Source organism: Sinocyclocheilus rhinocerous, unplaced genomic scaffold, assembly GCF_001515625.1.
Source record: "Sinocyclocheilus rhinocerous isolate Xijiao unplaced genomic scaffold, SAMN03320098_v1.1 scaffold834, whole genome shotgun sequence".
NCBI classification, from domain to species: Eukaryota; Metazoa; Chordata; class Actinopteri; order Cypriniformes; family Cyprinidae; genus Sinocyclocheilus; species Sinocyclocheilus rhinocerous.
In genome coordinates, this window is record NW_015645089.1 from 843,242 (window position 1) to 857,165 (window position 13,924).

Below are 13,924 nucleotides of genomic sequence, written 5' to 3' on the forward strand. Positions count from 1 at the left end.
AGTTTGTTTCCGTTTACTTTGCATTTACCTTCCATATTATTTAACGTACGCATCTTAAAAAACAGGCAAATTGAATTACCTAGCTTTTAGGCTTTGTAATTAAAAGTTATTTTACTCTCACAGGCCAAAATAATGGAGGTGCCTCCTTGAGATTCAAGCACACATTGAAGTATGTGATGCACACAAACTTGTTTTCCTATGTGTTCACTCTGAATTACGGCTCCTCTTAATACTACAGTAATTTCTCTGTCCTTTAGCTTGCTATGGACTGAACTCATGTTGCTATATCAACAGCCTTAATTTTAGAAATACACACTGTTCCTGTCGCCTGAACCCCGGGACCCTGATGCTTTGATTTGGAGCCAAGTTACAAGTTCAGTTGCACTGTGTTCTCATACAACCAGGCCTTGTCCCTGGAGCCGTCGGTGAAGATAATTAGAGCACTGCCTCAATAGCACTTGCAGCCTTTTTAATATATTTGAAGAAATGTTTAATAAAATATTTAGTCTATTAATGGCGGAAGTGTAAAACCTTGCAAAATTCATTATTGATGATTTAGCCAATGAAAGTTTTATGATGCAGGACTAGATTATTTAATAGTATCAAACGCTTGTTTGTTCAATGTTTTTAGTTCTGTCAAGTTAAAGGGTTAGTTCACCCAAAAATGAAAATTAGCCCATGAGTACTCACCCTCAAGGTATCCTAGGTGTATATGACTTTCTTCTTTCAGACAAATCCAGTCGGAGTTATATTAAAAATTGTCTTTGATCTTCCAAGCTGTTTAATGGCAGTCAGCGGGTGTTGCAGTGCAACAGTCCAAAAGAAGTGAAATAAAGCACATTCATTCATAATAAAAAGTGTCTCACCCGCGGCTCCGGGGGGCGTGAACAAAGGCCTCCTGTAGCGAATTGATACGTTTTTGAAAGAAAAATATCCATATTCAAAATGTAATAAACACTTTAATCTAGCTTGCGCCAGCAGTTGTACACGGAAGCAGCTCTGGGAGGATGACGTAAGATGTCGGCGTTGCGCATGCGGTGGTGAGTCTCGTGAAAACCAATGTTTGTTAACAGGAGCAAATGAAGCAAAGTTTCCTTACTTCAGCAAAGGAAAACCAATCTCCTCTTGGCTTATATCGAAATCCTCCAACATTCTTCTTTACAAATCCTCGTTTTGTACTTCTAATTCGTGACCGTTGTTTTGATCTCTCCGCTGCACTTACGCATCCGTCACTTCTGAGCGGCGCATGCGCAAAGCTGACCTCATACGTCAAACCCTTTAATTAGGCAAAAAATAAATATTTGTTGACATGCGCTAGGAGTATAGTATGGTTTATTTCTGAGTTCATTTTAAGATCTTCATATTGAGCAAATCTGAGCGCAATTTGAGATGTCTCCTGAAACACTTTTGAGATTATCAAGTTAAATCTTAATCTCAATGTTAAAGAGTTCTCTTTTGTGATGTTTCTTTCCAATGAGTTGATTTAGTCACAAAATAGCTTGATTTAGTTATAACAACCACAGAATGCATTTGTGTTTGGCTTTGTATAATCACAGTTAGGTATTTGAGTTTCTGTCTGGCTCTGCAGTTTTGGCTTTTGAGAGCGATTTAAATGTTTTGTGTTCGAGCTTGTTGAACCTAAAGTAACAGGAGCTCCCTCAGGACAGGAGGAATGAATGACAGCGTGGTGCCTGTAATGATGGCCGCTGGAGAAATGCTCCTGCTGGGAATGGCAGACTGGTGTGATTACTATTGAGCATCCAGCCGTGACCCTGGAGACATGCTACATTTGGGTGTAGATTTGAGCTCCATCAGGCCTAGAGAGCATTTGGCCTAGGAGAGATGGTGCGGTGTTCAGTTTCGAGTGACAAGAGTCTGAACACTGCTGCGCATTCTAACCATCACAATCTTTTCAAAACACCAGCAATAAGTATCATGAAGAACATAGTGCAAATGATTGTCACATGACTTTTTGATGCACATCTTGGGTTAGAAACGTTTTCCATTAAACTTTATGCACTTCTTTTTACCTGATAAAACACCTTTATCCATCTCAAGTGAATATATACATTTGTTGTGTGAATTTTAGGAACTTTTCTTTTTAATTTTTGTGTTTCCATCAAGCATTTTTTATGCTATTCCTCTAAAATTGGCAAAACAATATGCACAATCCCAATCTGTACTTCTGCATATATCTATATAATATCTAACACTACTACTGCATCTATTACAATAATGTAATATATGCAGTATGCAGTATATACAGTATGTTGTTTCAAAAACATTTTATTTCATCAGTCACTTTTATTGGGAAGGAGTAGGATGAATGTTCTGGTTAAAGATTCAGTATGACATGAGGATGAGTAAATGAGTTTCTGTGCGTGAACTACGTGGGATCCTTATTTTTTAGTGATGAGTTCTTTGGACGTCTGACTCATTTTTCTGAACTGAACCAAATCTGTCCCTTCCTGAGCACAATGTTCTTGAAAGAAGGGACAACATACACTTAAGCAATTCGTTATTATTTCCACTGAATTACCAAAATTGCCCTGTCCTCCAAAAAACTATAAATGACCTCAGAGGGTTCAGTAATAACTTTAGCGAAAATAGGTTGCTATACTGCATCAGCGCAACATAAAATCAATGTATTTTATTTGTTTGAATGCGATGGGAATGGATGAGACTGTTGTTCAAAATGTTGGAGTCAGTAAAATTGAAAGAAAAGTGACAGTAAAGACATTTATAATGTTAAAAAAAAAAAATTGCTGTTCTTTTGAACTTTCGATTTATAAAAGATCCTGAAAAAAGGTATCATGGTTTCCACAAAAATATGAAGCAGCACAACTGTTTTCAATCAGAAATGTTCCTTGAGCAGCAAATCAGCATATTATAATGATTTCTGAAGGATCATGTGACACTGAAGACTGGAGTAATGATGCTGAATATTCAACTTTGCATCACAGGAATAAATTACAATTTTAAAATATATTAAAATAGAAAACAGCTTTTTTAAATTCTAAAAATATTTCACATTATTTCTGTTTTTACTGTATTATTAATTGAATAAATGCAGCCTTGGTGAGCAGAAGATACTTCTTTCAAAAACATGGAAAAATCTTTAAGTAGTTAAAGTAGTTTATACCATGATGCTGAATGATTACCATATTCATGCACCATGGTATGAACTTAAAAGAATGTCCAAAATACATTATTATTTTTTTTTTTATAATAATATAATATGGTATTTACATGCTTCTCCAATACTTCAAAGAACACCGTGGTACATGGTACTATTCATAAGTGCACAAAATCAAAGGCCTCAGTATATCCGTGATGTTGTCTTCCCTCAGAAGTTTTCCAGAAAGTTTCTCAAAGTTCTCCCTTTTTCTTGGTTAAATCTTGATGTATTGGTTGAATTTGTCAAATTTTTTTTTTCCTTTTAGACAGGAACAAACTGGCGCTGTCTGGGATTACTGATGCTCCAGCCCCTGCGATGACAGGAAGCGATTGAAGAGAATATGGAAAAGCAGACAGATAAATCATATGACACAGCAGCCATTTTAAATGACAAACATTCTGACCCCCAAGTGTCCTTTTGGTCAGTTTAATACTCACCCGTTTCCCTCGGCTCATCGTTCACACACAAACGGATGTCATCGCAGTACAGATCAACCTCCAGACTCTGGGCTTCCTAACATAAGTCAAAATGCATACACTATATTTTCACTACAGTGATAGTTATCGTGATGTAAGTTTTACGTTTAAGCATTTGGTAAATGCTATTTTCCAATACTGACTTACATTGCATTCAATATACCTCTTATTCGTTCTTTCTTTCCCTGGGAGTCAGACCCATGACCTTGGCGTTGCTAGCACCAGCTCTACCGTTTGAGCTTCAAGGAAGGCTTAGGAAGAATTTGAAAAATGAAAAATATCTTCTGCTCACCAAGGCGGCATTTATTATATCAAAAATACAGTAAAAACAGTAATATTGTAAAAATATTGTTACAATTTAAAATAACTATTTTTCTATTTAAATACAGGTGCATCTCAATAAATTAGAATGTCGTGGAAAAGTTCATTTCAGTAATTCAACTCAAATTGTGAAACTCGTGTATTAAATAAATTCAATGCACACAGACTGAAGTAGTTTAAGTCTTTGGTTCTTTTAATTGTGATGATTTTGGCTCACATTTAACAAAAACCCACCAATTCACTCTCAACAAATTAGAATACTTCATAAGACCAACAAAAAAAAACATTTTTAGTGAATTGTTAGCCTTCTGGAAAGTATGTTCATTTACTGAACATGTACTCAATACTTGGTAGGGGCTCATTTTGCTTTAATTACTGCCTCAATTCAGCGTGGCATGGAGGTGATCAGTTTGTAGCACTGCTGAGGTGGTATGGAAGCCCAGGTTTCGTTGACAGTGGCCTTCAGCTCATCTGCATTTTTTGGTCTCTTGTTTCTCATCAATTAAAAGAACCAAAGACTTAAACTACTTCAGTCTGTGTGCATTGAATTTATGTAATACACGAGTTTCACAATTTGAGTTGAATTACTGAAATAAATGAACTTTTCCACGACATTCTATTTTATTGAGATGCACCTGTATATTTTAAAATGTAATTTATTCCTGTGTTGCAAAGTTGCAAAATTTTCAGTGTCACGTGATCCTTCGGAAATCATTCTAACATGTTGATTTGCTGCTAAAAAAAAATAAAAAATCTGATTATTATCAGTATTGGACACGGTTGTGCTGTTTTGTATTTTTGTGGAAACTGATACAGTTTTTTTTCAGGATCTTTGATAAATGTCTTACTGACCCCAACATTTTGAACAACACTTGTCATCCATTCCCAACTTTTTCAGACAAATAAAATACATTGATTTTATGTTGCGCTAATGCAATGTCACAACTTATCACAACTTAAGTAATGACTGAACCCTCTGAGGTCATTCATAATTTTTTTCAGGGACAGGGCAATTTTGGTAATTCAGTGAAAAACTAACGAATTGCTTAAGCATGTTGTCTCTTCTTTCAAGAACATTTTGCTCAGGAAGGGACAGATTTGGTTCAGTTCAGAAAAATGAGTCAGACGTCCTACAAAGAACTCATCACTAAAAAATAAGGATCCCACGTAGTTCACGCACAGAAACTCATTTACTCATCCTCATGTCATACCGAATCTTTAACCAGAACATTCATCCTACTCCTTCCCAATAAAAGTGAATGATGAAACAAAATGATTTTGAAAACATATATTGCTGATTAGCTGCTCAAGAAACATGTATTATTATCATCAGTGTTGAAAACAGTTGTGCTGCTTCATATACTGTATTTGTACTGATACAGTTTTTTTTCAGGATCTTTGATAAATGTCTTACTGACCCCAACATTTTGAACAACACTGTCATCCATTCCCAACTTTTTCAGACAAATAAAATACATTGATTTTATGTTGCGCTAATGCAATGTCACAACTTATCACAACTTAAGTAATGACTGAACCCTCTGAGGTCATTCATAATTTTTTTCAGGGACAGGGCAATTTTGGTAATTCAGTGAAAAACTAACGAATTGCTTAAGCATGTTGTCTCTTCTTTCAAGAACATTTTGCTCAGGAAGGGACAGATTTGGTTCAGTTCAGAAAAATGAGTCAGACGTCCTACAAAGAACTCATCACTAAAAAATAAGGATCCCACGTAGTTCACGCACAGAAACTCATTTACTCATCCTCATGTCATACCGAATCTTTAACCAGAACATTCATCCTACTCCTTCCCAATAAAAGTGAATGATGAAACAAAATGATTTTGAAAACATATATTGCTGATTAGCTGCTCAAGAAACATGTATTATTATCATCAGTGTTGAAAACAGTTGTGCTGCTTCATATACTGTATTTGTGGAATCTCTGATATATAGATTAGTTTTTTTGTTTTTTCAGGATTTTGACGAACAGAAACTTCTAAATAACATCTCAATCATGACAACTCTCGGAACATTTTAGCATGGTGATGGATATGACAATGTTAATGTATTTGGTCTTGGCGGAACAGATCTGCTACGCTGCTGCTGAATTGCTACTGCTGTTGGTTATTGCAGTAGTTGTAGATTATTGCTGCTGCTGCAAGCAAGTACCAGGAACTTGCTACTGCCAATGCATATGGCGATACGGTGCCATGAGCTTATTTGAATAGAAATATTTTTGTATCATTATAAATGCCGGTAACACTTTATTTTGATAGTCCACTTTAGACATTCTATTAACTTAGTGCCTTTACTTTTGATCAGTTTAATACATCCTGGCTAAATAGAAGGATTAATAAAAATAAAAAAATGGTGACATATTTGCATTCAGATTAAATTGAATTCTAGCTTTCCGTGGGAATCGAACCCAGAACCTTAGCATTGCTAGCGCCGATTCTACTGTTTATGCTACAAGGTAGGCTTTAAAAAGTAAACATTACACATTTCACCAACTATTTGTAAACCGTCAACTAGTTTTTGTAAACCGTACTTGTGTTTTTCAACAAACCTTTCCATCAGAGGTATGAAGAAAGCCTAAAACCTAAATTGTTATCTTTTGCATAAAACATTGTTCACCGATGTCTGCTTTACTTCAAAGCTTGTATACAGTTTGCCCCCGAACATTTGTTTTTGTTTTTCTGTGCCATAATTGTAGAGGTAGATGTTTTATACCCCTTTTTTTGGTCTGCTTTTTCTCCTAGATTTCACTGTGTTTAAAGGAAGCTGTTTCTGGCAGTGTTACAGGGGCCCATCTTGAGCAGTTATGCCTGACTGCGGCTCTGCTGGAAAAATCGGAAGGGTCTTTTCAGTTCTCGTGCAAGGCGTTTCATTATTTCTCTGAGCCTTCATCTGCGTTGTGTTATTATTGTTTATCTTCTGCACTGTTTGTGTGCACGCTTTCGAGCTTCTCATTAGCCAACTGTCGCAGGCGGTTCTGATGTCGGTCCAGTCGCCACCGGTGTTCACGGGGTCGTGACGGGGGCGATCCCGCGTCCTCGTTTGCATCGGAGAACGAATGGAATGTCGAAACTCTCCATAGGGCAGGTGCTGCTTTCTCTCCTCTCTGTCCTCCCATCTGCCACATTAACACACCGGGGTTTGTCACTCCCTGATATTTTTAAGACAGCAGCGAAAAGTGGAATAATGAGCTCATCTCTTTTTCTGGTTGCATTTTAATGATGACTCATTTCTTCACCAGGACACCGGACTAAGGCGGTCATATTTAAACAAAACCTTTCATGGGTTTAAATAACCTTTACAGCCAATCCCAGTTATTGCGACTGAATTTTGGATACACACTTTCATTAACTTTCATTTACACCCCAGACAGAGTTCCAGAAATTGGCTGATAAACTTGGGGGCATTCGATTTAGACATGGCTACTCTGTCTAATTTGCAGCTCCCTGTCAACATAATTTCACTCTGCCCTAATCTAACCTTTTTTGTCTTGGACAATTGCCTTCCATGCTGCAAACGCTAGTACGAACTTGCCGAGGAAACCTTTCGTCCCTTCCTCAGTGATCCTGAACCCTCATTAGCATGATGGGCTCTGTCTTAGCTGGTGATTATAAAGTCATTTTACGGTCACATGACATTGTGACTGCAAAGAAAATTAGAGGATTTCTGGATTGGGTGAGAATGTAATAGCCGTTGGCATTAAAGGAATAGCTCATGATGTTTCAAATCCATATGATGAAAATTTGAAGATTTTTTTTCTTCAGGAAAATTCATGGTGAATTGCATTACACTACTGTTTAAAAGTTCAAAAGTCTCTCATGCTCACCAAAGCTGCATTTATTTGATTAAGCATACAGAAAAAGCTGTAATGTTCTGAAATATTTTTACAATTTAAAATAACTGTTTTCTGTTATTGTATTTTTAAATGTAATGTCTTCCTGTGATTCAAAGCTGAATTTTCAGCATTGTTACGCCAGTTCTTAGTGTCACATGAAGAAATCATTCTAATATGCTGATATATGCTGATAATTTTTTCATAAGAACTGCATTTATTTGAAATAGAAATCTTTTTAAGACTATAAATGTCTTTACTGTCACTTTTGATCAGTGCATCCTTGCTGAATAGATGTATTAATTTCTTTCAGAAAAATAAATCCTACTGGCCTCAAACTTTTGAACCGTAGTGTATTTGCATTCAGATTAAATATTTTTTCACAAAAGTATTCTCCTTTTGTATTCTATAGACTAAATAACATCACATGGGTTTGATTGACTTGAGGGTGAACAAAAATGACAGAATCTTTGTTTTCAGCTGAATTCCTTTAATTGGAATTTTTCTCTTTATTGGATCAATAAAGTGCATCTCTCTTTTTTAACTGTGGCTTTTTTGAAGTCATGGCAATGCAAATAATATACAGATATTAGCTGTATGTTTCTGCTCTCACAGAGCAAAGCTTTCCAGTTCACTGTAAATGGGAGGTGAGCAGCACACTTGTGTGGGATTGACAGTTAAGCAAGCAATAAGACTGTCAAAATGTGGGGAAAGGCTCAATTTTATGCAAATAAGAGGCGAAAAATGCCAGGTTGAGCCAATCGCGGTCTGTCATAAATTATGCTGGAGTTTTTTGGTGCATTCAGTGCTAAATCACATATTATATTGACATAATGCAGCTTTCATTATGGCTGGGTTAACGAAAGTATATTAAATCGACGTTGTATGAATACATTGGGGATTCAGAACTGAAAAGACATAAAGCATAGTAGACAACAGCAGTGAACTTTTACTGTACCGTTATGGAACAAAACCATATGGGAATATACTGTAAAATATAATGTGATGTATTACATAATACATTTCCATATATTGGAAACTAGTGCTATTATTTTTCAATATACAGCAATATATGCATTGACAATGTATGGCTATATATTGATACAAACAAATATATTTAGATATGAAGACAAAGATAAATCTAATATTTATAATGTTTGAGTCTTTATTGTGTATATATTGCACATAGATGCTCCCATATAAATGTGAATGTATGCACACACATATATACACACATTCACACAATGAGTTAAAGCAGATCTCTAGTTCCCAGCATGCTTTGCTTCTGACTGCTAAAAGAGAGTAAAAATGTTAAAATTAAGTGTTATGTCATATGTTTTTGCTCAGTATATTAATATAGGGGAGATCTGTTAGTGTTCAATGTTGTATTATTTTGAAATGTAAAAGTGTTTCTGGTATGTGTAAGTTTGTGGGGTTACCATTGTGCAGAAAAGTATAGCCTGCGTTTAGGAAGATGATTGGCCATACACTGTTAAATTATGTTACTTGTGACTAGTGATAGTCTGTTCACTAAGTGCTTTATTATGAGCAGGTGTGCTTATGCTATTGTAAACTAGCTATATTTTAAAATATGAAAGTGTATATCATAAATTATTATTAAATATAAGAAATATATATTTCCATATATGTGTGTATTGTAGTGATGGAAATTTTGATTCTTTCAAGAGATTCGTTCATTTTCAGTTTGTTCACCAAAATGATTCGTTCAGATTCATTCACTGATTCGTTCAGTGACCATTTCTTCATATTACATAAATACGCCTGCAGGTGGCGAAAAAGAGTGTCTTATCTGTTATGTCTTAAGTCAACGAACGTATTCACTTATTACAGGTCCACGGAGTGATGGTAATTAGCCCCGATCCAGAACAGCGAGTTGAGCGTGGCGTCGTCCAAAGCCATCGCCGCGGCAAGCCCGCAGAATTCCCAAGCGTACTCCACGAAGGGGAGATCTCTGCGGGCTAAGGTGGAGAAACAAGCGGCGATTTCCATGATCGTGGGGGAAAAACAGGGAAAACAAAAATGGGGAGAAGGAGCGCCGTTTACTTTTTTGTTAGGTCTGGAATTCTGTCACGGCTCGCTACTGTGAGGAGCACGGAGCGAGGAACGAGGAGACGCAGAGTCGAATTCAAACTTATAGACTTTAATAATATCCAGGGAAACAGGAAAACACACGCAGCAAGGGTAGACATTAACAATTCCAGACAAGGGAGAACAGACCGGGCTAGAACTCAAATAGGGCAGATAACGAGGGGCAGACAGGTGAGGAGGATAACTAATAACTAGGAACACATGGAACAAATGGAACTGAGGTGACGTTTTAAATTTTTCTGGATAACCACTGTTCCAATAACTTTTGAAAGATTTTTTTTTGTTGCATAATGCAATTTGAGTATTTTCATGTTAAGTCCAGTTAATTTGTAGTTATTTATATACATCAGCACATTTTCTGAAGAACTGCATTGCTATATGGTAGCCAAGATAGTGGCTTTTTGGATAGTGGCTAGTTTTCAAAATATTTTTGAAAGAAGTATCTTATGTTCACCAAGACTGCATTTTTTGAAGAAAAATACAGATAACTGTAAATACAGATAACTGTTTTCTATTTTTTAAAATGTAATTTATTCCTGTGATGGCAAAGCTGAATTTTCAGCATCATTACTCCAGTCTTCAGTGTTACATGATCCTTCAGAAATCATTCTAATATGCTGATTTGTTGCTCAAAAAATGAAACTAACCCCAAACTTTTGAACAGTAGTATATGTTCATATTGTCCTAAAAATAAGCAATTGTTTTAGCATATATAATGACAGATTTTTAATGTGTCCTTTGTCCAGTGTTAATAATTGAAGGCCTCCACAGTCTCCTGCCAACTCTGTCATCACTCTATATTAGAAAAAGTTTTTAGTGTTTAAAAAAATTTATTGTTGTGACGAAGTGGTCACTGTAAAACATTTTTTTTTTTTTTTAAGTCACTCCTGCTGATGTAAGTTTCATCCAGAGTTAGAAATGAATGGAAGCTCAGGGTAAAAATGGCCTCAAAAGTGACAAATGCCAGAGAAAATCAAAATATTTCAGTTTAGTTTTGTGGTGACGTGATGTTTTCCTTATTGATACTTATTCATATTATTTAGATGAAGATTTATTTGAATGAAATTACTAAATTGAAGCATTTGACATAAAAGGATGTCATGAGGGTGTAAAATGTCCCTGATTTGCAGATTTTGTGCTTTGTCTTTTCTGACACTAAGTTCATGAGACATTTCCAGCTGCATATCTCGGTAAAACATACAGCAGCAGCTGACTGTGAATATACAGTATCTTGTGTCTAACTGTCATGGTTCGCTACTGTGAGGAGACGCAGAGTCAAATTCAAACTTATAGACTTTAATAATATCCAGGGAAACAGGAAAACACACGCAGCAAGGGTAGACATTAACAATTCCAGACAAGGGAGAACAGACCGGGCTAGAACTCAAATAGGGCAGATAACGAGGGGCAGACAGGTGAGGAGGATAACTTATATGAAAGCGGCAATTCCTTATGTATTATTCAATATATTGTAATATATTTACACAATATATTATTCTGTATAATTTCTAATATACCATTATGTCATTTAATATATTGATCTTTCATATATTAGGAAATATATTTTCTTTGCGTAAGGGTAAGGACTGAGGTTTTGCAGGTTTCTGATTGTTATTTAAAAGATTGAAGTGGCTTACTTAGTTACTAGTCATTTAACAGATTATTTTCATGTAAGGCAGCTCACAGTTCACTTGTAGGGCGGGTCCCTCTGGACCACCCTGAGGTTAAGTACCTTCCTCAAAGGCACTACAATTGTGATCTCAGCAACTTTGTAATTCCTGGCTCACCTTACTGGAATTAAACAGACAACCTTTGTGTTAGCAGCCCAGATCGCTCATTATTAAGCTGCCACATATATTCATGGAGGCTGGAAATAAACACACCTCCTGCATAATTGGCTTGCCCTTTTAATTCGCCACAGTGATTATTCAAAAATGTCTGACTTGAATTCATGGTTTGTCATTTTATGTGGTATAAATATTGCATGAAGAAAATATCTCAAGGTACTGTTCAAATTAAAGGTTACTGTGTGCTCTGATGGGATGCACTATAGCTGGTTTTGTTTAGGATGAGATTAGAATTATAATGCAAAAAGTTTTTACACATGGCATGACTTTGCATATTTTTCATAACTTTCGCGACTCTTGAAATCTTGTAAAAAAAAAAAAAATGTTTTTTTAATGCCCAGCATGAATGCAAGGAAATGCCAAGAGTTTAATCAATAAATAAATAAATAATTCTGTGCATGTCAATATAAAATAGCAAAACTCAGGTATTCTGTTTGACAATATGTACACAGCTGAACAAAAGTTTATGAACAAAAGCTGTGGCCTTGAGTACACTGATTGTGTTTTTCATATAGATCAGCAATAGAGCTCAATGGTACCATTCTGGAAGTAAAAACGCCATTCAAAATGTCCAAAGCAAAATTTATTTTTAGCATATTGATTTTTAACACATAAACTTTCAAGACAGACGAACCACAGCTCAGAGGTTGATAAATGATGATATATGCTTATGCAGATGCTATAAGTCATTGCAGTTTTAAGTTTTGATTTTGTAATATTTTTTTATTTTATTTTATTTTTATGCAAAATGCCACATTCTCAGTGAAGTTTTACACCAGCAAGGGCACATGTTTGGCTGAAAATGTACTCAGGCCATCCAAGATGCAGATAAGTTTGTTTCTTAATCAAAACAGATTTGGAGAAATGTAGCATTTCATCACTTGCTCACCAATGGATCATCTGAATGGGTGCATGGGTGCCGTCAGAATGAGAGTCCAAACAGCTGATAAAAACATCACAATAATCCACAAGTATCCCACACCACTCCAGTGCATCAGTTTTGTTTGTAATGTTTGTAAGAACAAAATCCATCAAGACATTTTTAACTTCCTTTTTAAACTTCCTCTATTCACAATATTGCTTTCTCGAGTAAAAAAGTTGTCTTGTCTGAATAAGGAGAGAAATATGCACAGATCAAACACTGTTGACACAGTCCGAAAGAGTTCTATAGAAATATGTTGCTGGATTTTGATGTGAGATACAACAGGAGATGGACTTTTTCACAGTTGCAAGCATTATTATGGATTATGGACTCATACAGTATTGTTCAGCTACCAAATCAGACATCAAGAGACTACAACGGACAGTCAGGACTGCTGAGAAGATTATCGGTGCCCCTCTGCCCAGCCTCCAAGATCTTTACATCTCCAGAGTGAGGAAAAGGGCTAAGAAAATCACCTTGGACCCCTCACACCCAGCCCACTCTCTCTTCGAACTGTTGCCCTCTGGCCGGCGGTACAGAGCACTGACCATCAGAACAGCCAGGCACAAGCACAGTTTTCTTTCACGCAGGCTATATTCAGCCTTTCATAATTATACATCGTCCATCACAACGGACATATTTATACACATAATCCAAAATTTGTACCACTCTCTCTTCGAACTGTTGCCCTCTGGCCGGCGGTACAGAGCACTGACCATCCAGCCTGGTCTCATGTTTATACGTAGGTATTAATACGTTTTATAGTACCACATTTTACGTAAAATACATACAAATTATCATGAGATCACGTTGGACCATCAGAACAGCCAGGCACAAGCACAGTTTTTTTTCCCGCAGGCTATATTCAGCCTTTCATAATTATACATCGTCCATCACAACTCCAAAATGTGTACACTTGTAAACTGCACACTTTGTAAATAACATATCTGCAAACTTATAACATATCTGTACATTTATTTAAACAATTACAATTTTTTTTCTTATACTTCTATTCTGTATATAGTACATTATTTAATTCTGTTTTTCTTATATTAGTGTTATTGTATATCTGCACTATATATACTTTCTTCTGCACTGGAAGCTCCTGTCGTCAAGTCAAATTCCCTGTGTGTGTAAACATACTTGGTAATAAAGCTTCTGATTCTGATATTTTGAAATGACGGTTTACATTTAAAACACCTTACAAACATGCAATTTTTCA